General features: G+C 38.3%; 1 pseudogene across 1 annotated transcript; it reads right to left on the bottom strand.

Moving 5' to 3' along the window:
• Positions 1 to 4,900: 4,900 nt before the first annotated feature.
• On the bottom strand, positions 4,901 to 7,649 carry LOC308605170 (pre-B-cell leukemia transcription factor 3-like; annotated as a pseudogene). Its single transcript has one exon. The product of its transcript is annotated as a pre-B-cell leukemia transcription factor 3-like (transcript).
• Between the last annotated feature and the right edge of the window lie 1,718 nt (positions 7,650 to 9,367).

Genomic DNA, 9,367 nt, shown 5'->3' with positions numbered 1-9,367 from the left:
ACAAATTGTGAAATTTTTTGTTCTAGGTCTGTGAAATATGCCATTGGTAGTTTGATAGGGATTGCATTGAATCTGTAGATTGCTTTGGGTGGTATAGTTATTTTCACAATGTTGATTCTTCTAATCCAAGAACATGGTATATCTCTCCATCTGTTTGTATCGTCTTTAATTTCTTTCATCAGTGTCTTGTAGTTTTCTGCATACAGGTCTTTTGTCTCCTTAAGTAGCTTTATTCCTAGGTATTTTATTATTTTTGTTGCAATGGTAAATGGGAGTGTTTCCTTAATTTCTTATTCAGATTTTTTATCATTAGTGTATAGGAATGCAAGAGATTTCTGTGCATTAATTCTGTATCCTGCTACTTTACTAAATTCATTGATTAGCTCTAGTAGTTTTCTGGTAGCATCTTTAGGATTCTCTCTGTATAGTATCATGTCATCTGCAAACAGTGACTGTTTTACTTCTTGTTTTCTGATTTGGATTCCTTTTATTTCTTTTTTGTCCCTGATTGCTGTGGCTAAAATTTCAAAAACTATGGCACATTTAAAAAGAAAAAAAGTTAAGACATTTTAATTCTTGCCCTCAGTGATTTCAGTTGAGTTAGAAGGATAGATCTTTCATACTGTGGTATGTGCAGTGATAGATATGCACAACCTATTTGTAAGTATAGCCATATAGTGACCACACAAGAAATTAGTAGTCTGAGGGTTTGATGTTATTTTGTACTTTAAGACTCTAAAATTTAGACAGGTGACAGCCCATTATATAGCCTAAACTTAACTTGGCCCTGGTTTACCCACACAAAATGAGAAGACAGAAAGATAAAGAAGAGTCTTAGAGCAGGTGCTGAAATTTCTGATTTCTGATGCTGACTCTTATTTGTGACCTTACACAAGTCACTTAATTTTCAAGGCCTTGGTTTAGAGATCTATACAGTGAGAAGTTTGGGATAGATGTATCATTTAAGGAAGGTCCCTTATAGTTAAAACATTCTACCTGCAGGTATTTGCCCTTAGAACTATGTCTACTTTTTATAAATGTTTTCCACTAAGAATGTGATCCTGTTTCATCACAAACTACTTTCTTGCTGATCTAAATTTTGTGTTTTCTTTTTGGTTGGGTAATACATTCACATGGTTCAAAATTGGAAACGAAAAAAAAAGAATATGCAGTGAAAAGTCTTTCTTCCACACATGTCCCTCAGCCACCTGGTTCCTTGCCTAGGAAACAACCAGTGCTAACAGTTTCTTGTGTATTTCCCCACCGCCCCCAAATGTATGCTTATACAAGCAAATAAGTACTATATATATTTTCTCTTCTCTCTTTTTACATAAATGGTACATACTATGCATAGTTTATGTACCTTTTTTTCCCACTTATCTTAGAAGTTGTGTATATCATTGTATACAGTGTTTCCTCATTCTTTTTTATGGCTGCATAATATTCCATTGTATGATGTATCATTTCATCAGTCCTCTCTTTTTGGATGTTTAGGTTTTTGTCTGATCTTATTAAAAGTGTTATGCAGGGCTTCCCTGGTGGCGCAGTGGTTGAGAGTCCACCTGCCAATGCAGGGGACACGGGTTCATGCCCCGGTCCGGGAGGATCCCACATGCTGCGAAGCGGCTAGGCCTGTGAGCCATGGCCACTGGGCCTGCGTGTCTGGAGCCTGTGCTCCGCAACGGGAGAGGCCACAACAGTGAGAGGCCCGTGTACTGCAAAAAAAAAAAAAAAAGCATTATGCAGTGAATAACTTTGTACATCATTTCCTACATATGTGAATATATCTGTGCCCTAGACGGTGACACAGCTGTATTGAGATAGTGACATAGTTCATAAAATATGTTATTTAGTAACCAGTATCATAAATAAATTGATAAATCAGGGTCTCAAAAGTGTACTTCTAGGGTTCCATCAACTTTGACTTATGTGTTCCCTATGGCAATATAATATGATGGTATAGTGGACTCAGCATTCTGTTTGGTTCTGAAGTAAACGTGAGAGAAATCACATCCCCTGCGTGGCTGTTTCTTCGTTTGAGCTTCTTGAGCCCTAGATAAAGGATTATGTGGGGACCTTGTCCTAAACAGACAAAAAATATATATAAAATTTAAAACACTAAACTCACGCATTAAAGTAAGATTTTCACTGAGAGGCGTGTAAGAGCTGAGACCCATTGAGGTAACAGCAGATCTGTGCTTTCCAGCTCCTGCTCACTCCAGGGCAAATGCTCCTTGAGTGCTGTTTAAGTTGATATTGTTCGTTTAAATTCTTCGCCAAGCACGTATAGTCAAATTTTCATAATATGCAACATCTCTGTATTCCCTCTTTACCAATAAGAAAACTCTAAAAGTAGTAAACAATTTACCCATATTTGCATAACAAAGTGGCAGACCTAGGACTAGAACCTACATCCTTTAATTTCTAATCCAGAACTTTTTCCAGTATGTCACATCCTCTTCTAATTTAACATGTAGCACCAGCAGATCTGAGCATGCCCAGTGATTAGGGAGCCCCTTAGGGAACTTTAGTCTGCCTAGGCTCCAGAGCAATGTAGAGTTCCGAAAGCAGCAGTGCATTTTTATGATGACAAAATAACATTCTGTAAGTAACTGTTGAAGTAATCATACAACACGTTGATTAGCAATCAGGAGGGCTCCAAATCAAAAAGTGAAAGCCGATATAGAGGAAACACTCTTTCCTAATTGGGAAAGAGTTGTCACTTGGAGATGAATTTATCAGTCATAAGGACTGAAAGGAAATCAGGATTATTTGGAAGGAACCTTACATTCCCCGGAGTTAATGCTGTCATTTAATTTAGCCAGGCAAATCTGAACCATCAGAAAAGAAGTGGTGATAGAAACAATAGCAAAAGAATTGAAAAAATAGAAGATTGGGGAATGTGCTATAATAACTATCCCCCTGAAACTGGCATTGCAGCACATGACCCACACACACCTTTAGGCCCTTAACTGCTGGCTCTTCTCCTCTTTGCACAACTGACTCTTACCCTTCAAGTTTCAGCTTAAATTTCGCTTGTTAAGCTGTCCACCTATCTGAGCAGCCTTTTACCCTCCACCCCTACTCTAATTCCTTATTATCACTTGCTGTTTGTTTTCTTCATAGCGTGCATATATGTGTGTGTGTGTGTATATATGCTTGCTATTGTCTGTCTTTGTACTAGGTGTGAATTTTGTGAGGGCAAGAGCTAGTCTGTTTTGTTCACTGTTATATATACATTGCCTGATACTAATACATATTTGCTGATGCATGAATGATCTTGGCGGTCCACAATTCCCAATTCACATGGCTGACCAAACCCACTCTTAAAGTGGAATGTTTTCAAAAGTATATTTCCCCTTGTTCTTATATTTGTTCATTCAGGGTTGATTTAGGAAATGTATATGTAATTTATGTGCTCATCTTCTTAATGAGAAAAATGTTAACTTACTCATCCACAAGCTTTTTTTAAATTTGCAAGGCACTGTGCTAAATGCTGGGTGAATACAAAGGTGAATAATGCATAGTCCTTATCCCTAAAGAGGAGCAGAAACATTTTTAAACAAATAGCTTTCATACAAGGCAAGATGAAATAAATGCTAAATAGAGTTGTACAAGCAATGTTGTATAGCAGCAATGAAGAAAAAATGATGAATTTTAATTACAGGAAAGGCCTCACAGAGTTGAATTTTGATTTTGGTCTTGTAGATAGAAAAGTAGAACTGAAGTCCCTATACGTGGAGAATAGATACAATCAATGTTTAGTTTCACTTTTTAAAAAGTTCTTAAAATAGTAATATTGACCACAAAATCTTATAAAACATTGTCATAAAGCAATCTTTAAAAATTTCAGTTATAAATAAAATTACTCTGGCCTTAACATTACAATTCTAAAATTGAGGCCAATCATAAAATTAATTTGACTTTTGACTAGGTTGGTGCTTTCCAGCTAGTTGCTCCATCATCCATTCAATGTAACAGTTGGATCCTGACTGACTGCTGATGGCAGTTAGTAATTATTTAGTAAACTAAATAATTGAGACAAAACCGTAACGATTAAGCAATTATTTTTTGAGTGCTTTTTAAGCCATTGGTGGCTTTTAATGTATGGTCTCTGGCTGCATCACAAGTTAAAATGTATCTGTTTTGTAATGGTCTAATATGTCTTTTGTTAAGTTTGCTTTTGCTTTCCTTTTGTATGTTTTCGTAAGCAATATAGATCTCCTTCCCCCCTTATTTAAAAAAAAAAAAAAAAAGGAAGCATAGCCTTTAGATTCACAGACCTGATTTCAGCTTGGCCACTTATAAATCACGGTTGTGCCACTTTCCAGTTTTGTTACTTCTGACAAAATATTTTACCTCCCTGAGGCTCAATTTCATCTCTAAAATGAAAATATCTACTAATCCCATTCTGTCATTTAACTAGTTTTGTGACCTCAGGCAAATTATTTAATCTGTCTGAGCCTCAGTTTTTCCATATATGAAATGAAATTGTCTTAAATGAGGTGATATGTAGAAAAGTGTCTGCTGTTATTAAGCCCTCAGCAAGTGCTGTTTTCCCCTCATACTCTTCCACCTCGTCTAAATCCTGCATATCATTTAAAGTTTGCTTCAAGTTTTGTTTGCTATAATCTTTCCTTTGCTACGTCATAGCATGCTCCTTTTTTCCAGAGTCATTGCACTTGCTTTGTATATCTTGGGTTCTTATTGATAGATTGATATGGGTCAGCATTGTATTGAGAACTTATTAAAAATGCAATTGCTTGTGTCCCATTCCTGATTTTATGGGTTTGGCATGGGGCGAGGTAAGGGCATCTGTGTTTTTACCTTTCTCCTTCAGATTTTCTGATTCTCAAAGATGATCATAATTTCTCACATATTTGGTAGTAATTATGTGCTTCTTATAGTTTATATTTGTTAGGTAATTCTTATATTATTATGTAACCCTTCAGGTGTTCTAGTTTATACCCAAATAGGCTGTAAACTCCACAAGGGCACAAAATACCCATAATAGTACTTTGTACTTAGTTTAAAGGTTGATAAGTTGCCCCCCCTTTTTTTTTCTTTTCCGTACTGAAGTTTGGATCCAGTTTAGAAGTAGGACACAGAAGTCAGATAGATGAAGATTCAAATGTAAGTTTATTTAATTAATTTATTTATTTTTATTTACAACAGTTTTACTGATCCTGTGTTAATTTAAGACCCAGTGTTTCCACTCGCAGTTTTTTTAAAGTTGCAAATGCAACCCTGATTTTTCTTTTAAAAGATTACAATGTACATTACATTTTATGAAGGGAAACAAAGAGTTAATTGCAAGATGCAAAAAGATAAGAAAGAGACAAACTACAGCCTGAGTATTGTTCAGAGGTAGTAAGTGAGCACTCTAAGCTACAGAACATGTTGAAATTCTATTGGTTTGTGTGAGTTCGCATGAGGTAATAAAGCTGTGTTTTGATTGGTAAGATGTATAAATACTCTTTTGCTACACTATATACAGCACTCCAGAGAGCAGGGCCTTTGTGAATGCCCGGAGGACGTAGCAAACCTTGACAAGTCTGTGCAGCACCCAGTGCACACCATAAAACCCCAGATGGATCTCACGGTCACCTCTATCAGCAGCAAGTATCTTCAGCTCTCGAAACAATCTGGATCCATAATTTAATTTCCGAGAAGACTCTGGGCACTGGTGCTTTCGGAGAGAGAAAAGATGCTACCAGTCTCTGATCTAATTATAACATAAGAGATGGAAACCCAAGTGTGATGAGGAAGATTCTTAAACACAACCATCATTAACAGGTAGCCAATCAGCTCCTTTATTCCAACTCCATTAGTGATATGAAAGAAGGACAATCAAAGTCTGCAGTGGAAATATGCAAGAAGTTCAATTTAGGTGAGGTGAGTCTTTGTATCTGCTTTAGCGACTGAGGTTTAGCATATATTGTACTTTTTACCCTTAAGGCCAAGTAATTGGCAAGTGAGAAACCGTTAATGTAAAATATTGGTAATAAATTATAATAAAATAGCTGTAGGACTGTCAACAATGTTAAATCTTGGCTTAATTGGATAAAGTGCTTTTTTAACATTGTGTGTTTTTAAGTACAAATACAAATGATTATGATTCCTTAAAACAGATTTACCAAGTTCTCTAATAAGACAGGGTTTTACAGTAAAGCTGTAGATGGTGGGCTACAAAAACGCTTTCCTTTTCCTCCTGTTGCTCTGAATGCACTTATCAAGGCATGTCAGCTCAGGGAAGAGTGTTGCCAGAGACTAGTTAGAGGTATCAGAGTGCACACTTCTGGGCCTTCGGTAGGAGAAGTCACAGAAGATGGAGTTGTTGCGTTCTGCCAGCCTCCATTAGCGTTTAAATCGTGTGGACTGTACAGTGAATTTCCTCCAAGGCCATCAGTGTAGCCCCCCATCTGATTGGTCGCATGACGGAGGGTACCCACCAGAATCTGGCGTGGTGGGCGAGTTGGTCTGGTGGTTCTGCACGGCTGCGGCCGCTGCGTGTGCAGGTGTCACAGCTGTCTTCGCAGCGTGGAGATGGGCTTCTTCCCGAAACTTGCCGATGTTCTTCTTGTACCTGATTCGTTTGTTGCCAAACCAGTTGGATACGTGTGATGCTGTGATGCTGCATTTCTTGGCCAGCTCCTCTTTGGCTTCTTCACTGCGGTAGGGGTTGCTGAGGTGTGAGTAAAAGTATTCATTCAAGATTTCTGTGGCCTGTTGACTGAACTTAACGCCTTTTTCGTCTGGCATCAAGGAACCTTGATCTTAAAATCATAACTGCTTCACAAGTGCTCTGTTTGAGCTGCATCTGAGTGGAACTGAATTTTCGATGGATGATGCCCACCATTCTTTCTGTCTCTTTCGGGGAAACGGGACGTGGTCTGCTCTGTTCTCGGAGAAGGTTCATCACGTGTGTAGTGAATTCATTACATGCCTTTCTCAGGACCTGAAACCCCTTCTGCCAAAAGCATATTGTCCCGTCTCATTAGCTGGGGATCGGGAGGGTCTCCCTCCTGGGCTCCTCTGATGCTGAGACCTGCTAGTGTTGGAGGGTCTCCTGCAGAGGCGGGCGGTGGCTGTGGCTTACCGTGGGGACAAGGACACGGGCAGCAGAAGCTGTGGGAAGTACTCCTTGGTGTGAGCCCCCCCAGAGTCCGCCCAAATGTATGTTTAATTACAGAAAAAGTTGTTTGCAAAATGCGGCTGAGGTTTGCAGCAACACTGAGCTTCCTAGTGTTGCGCTGCAGAATCATGCAGACTTAAACCTCAGGTTTCAGTGTCTTCAAGAGTAGAGCTTGTCCCACTATGTGTACTGTGCGACAGCAGAGACCAGAACACATGGCTCTCTCCAGTCAGACAAGTGCGAAATGGAAAGGAGAGGAGGAGCTGAGCCTCAGAATTCCTTCTCTCTAACTTGTCATCAGACCAGTTACTCCCTCCTGCCTAGGGAGGAGTTAATGAGAAGTTAGAGGTCAGCCGTGACTGTTACCCTGAGGAAGTTTCACGTGGAGTATGAGAGCTTTTTTGCCCTCAGTGGTACTCAGTAGGTATTTGTTAGTGGATTTTTTTACTACCTTACATTGCATCAGCATGCTGTGACTTTTAATACCTAAATGAGAAGTTACAGAGTTATAACTTCAACCAGTCAAATGAGTATATATTATTATAGTATCCTTTGCTTTGTAAGAAATTTCCCCAAAACAGCTTAAAAGACAAACATTTATTATTTCACATAGTTTTTGATGGTCAGGCAACTGGGAGTGGTTTAGCTGAGTGGTTCCAGTTCAGGTTCTCATGTGGTTGCATTCATCTGAAGGCTGCTTGAGTGTCCTCACAACATGACAGCTGGCTTTCCCCCGGAGCAAGTGTCTGAGAGAGCGACAGAAACCTCAGTGTCTCTTATAATATAGCCTTAGAAGCGACACAGCATCACTGTGTTGTACAGATCCACCTTGATACAATGTGGGAGGGATGTACACAGGCTGTAAGTACCAGGCGGCAGGGCCCACTGGAGCCCATCTTGTAGGCGGCTGCCACAAATATATAACGTTAGTTTCATTTTGTTACCTCACGTTGCTTCATATGAGAGCAAGTAATTCAGTAATGTTTAATATCCCATTAAAATTATTAAAGTAATAAGGTAATTCTGTGAAATAACTGTATTTTTGTATATATTACTGTATAATTTCCTAGCTGGAGAATAAATTGAGAGGATGATTTTCTGCTGCTGGTTGGTCCCTCCCTCCTGTCTAGCTCTGCGTCTAAATCTAAAGTTTACATAGCATGATTATGGTCTTCCAGATAGTCTGCGAAAGTTCAAGTGATCTACAGGCTGACTTATTATAAGGTAATAATAGCTACAGTTTTGATTTTTATATGAATTAGTAATTCTGGTCTTAGGGAAGGTGTTTCTTAAAGTCTGATTCCCAGCTTCTGATTTATTCAAGGGAGGGTTTGTAATCAGGATGAGGTGGACTAGACGGCTGGCGAAGGGCACTTACCGCCCTGAGATGGTCCATAGGCCCAAAGGAGTCTCCATCTGTCTAAGTAAGCGCCAGTGGTTTGATGCAGATTCCAATGCCAAGGCACTAAAAATCATTCACCATTTTATTTTACTCATTTATTTCATCATATGAGATGAACTCACTTATTTTGTCATAATTTAGATCTCATATAACATGCTAAATAATTTCAGGTTTTGTAAGATAAAAAATAGCAATGCAAGTTAGAGGGAACTTGAAATGTTCATTGAATTAAAGAGTATAAAATTCATTTGTATAAAACATTCTATTTTTAATGTTTTCCAACACCGTGGAAAAGACAATAGTTTGAAGATTATGGCAGAAAATGTTGTAAGATAAATTGACAACACCTAAATGTTCCTTGGAATTATAGCTGTAAAAATTGTTGGGTCGATTTGCATTTTAAGTTGCTTAAAGAATGTTCATTAAGTTGTTTAAAGAATTTATACATGAATGACCAGTTATAGAAGCCCAAGTATGAGTATAATCAAATTTTTCGTCTGTATTTAAGCTGTTTACTACATAGACAGAAGGGCATACAGAACATGCCAGCACCAGCCCAGTGAACTCATCTGGCTGTTATAATTTCCAGTCATGTAGGCATATTTAACAGTAGCTTTCACCCTCAAGTATTAGGAGGCACTATTTTGCTAATCAGGAAAGAAATTCCAGATAATTCATTTTACTTTCTAAATGTAATTTGTTGTGGTTAATCAACAAAATGTTGTATGGTTTGGGTACTGATTAGCTTTAAGATGAGATCTCCCTTGAATTCTTACAGTAAATGAAAGATGGTAGTATATTTTTTCTGAATATAGAGTGTATAAGCCCTG

The sequence above is a fragment of the Mesoplodon bidens genome, assembly GCF_964165515.1.
Source record: "Mesoplodon bidens genome assembly, chromosome: 17".
NCBI lineage: Eukaryota > Metazoa > Chordata > Mammalia > Artiodactyla > Ziphiidae > Mesoplodon > Mesoplodon bidens.
This window is presented reverse-complemented; position numbering and strand designations above follow the sequence as displayed.